The sequence below is a fragment of the Monopterus albus genome, unplaced genomic scaffold (genome assembly GCF_001952655.1).
Source record: "Monopterus albus unplaced genomic scaffold, M_albus_1.0 scaffold414.1, whole genome shotgun sequence".
In the NCBI taxonomy this organism is placed as follows: Eukaryota; Metazoa; Chordata; class Actinopteri; order Synbranchiformes; family Synbranchidae; genus Monopterus; species Monopterus albus.
The window spans coordinates 244,508-244,980 of NW_018128294.1; the positions used below are offsets into that span (position 1 = coordinate 244,508).

Below are 473 nucleotides of genomic sequence, written 5' to 3' on the forward strand. Positions count from 1 at the left end.
TGTTCACGAGTGAGGAAAGGATGGACTGGAAGATTGATAAGCGGATCGGTGCAGCTTCTGCAGTAATGCGGTCGATGCACCAGTCCGTCGTGGTGAAGAAGGAGCTGAGCTGTAAGGCGAAGCTCTCGATTTACCAGTTGTTCTCTCACCTATGGCTATGAGCTTTGAGTCATGACCGAAAGGGCAAGATCCCGGATACAGGTGGCCGAAATGAGCTTCCTCCGCAGGGTGGCCGGGCGCTCCCTTAGAGATAGGGTGAGAAGCTCGGTCACCACGGAGGAGCTCAGAATAGAACCGCTGCTCCTCCACATCGAGAGGAGCCAGCTGAGGTGGCTCGGGCATCTGTTTCGGATGGCTCCTGGGCGCCTTCCTAGGGAGGTGTTCCGGGCATGTCACACCGGGAGGAGGCCCCGGGGAAGACTCAGGACACGCTGGAGGGCCTATGTCTCTCGGCTGGCCCTGGAACGCCTCGG

General features: G+C 59.0%; 1 protein-coding gene across 3 annotated transcripts in view; it reads right to left on the bottom strand.

The window, feature by feature from the left end:
• Positions 1-473, bottom strand: part of znf276 (zinc finger protein 276) — a 19,720-nt gene that overhangs the window by 11,430 nt on the left and 7,817 nt on the right. The gene's annotated exons all lie outside the window — the stretch shown is intronic.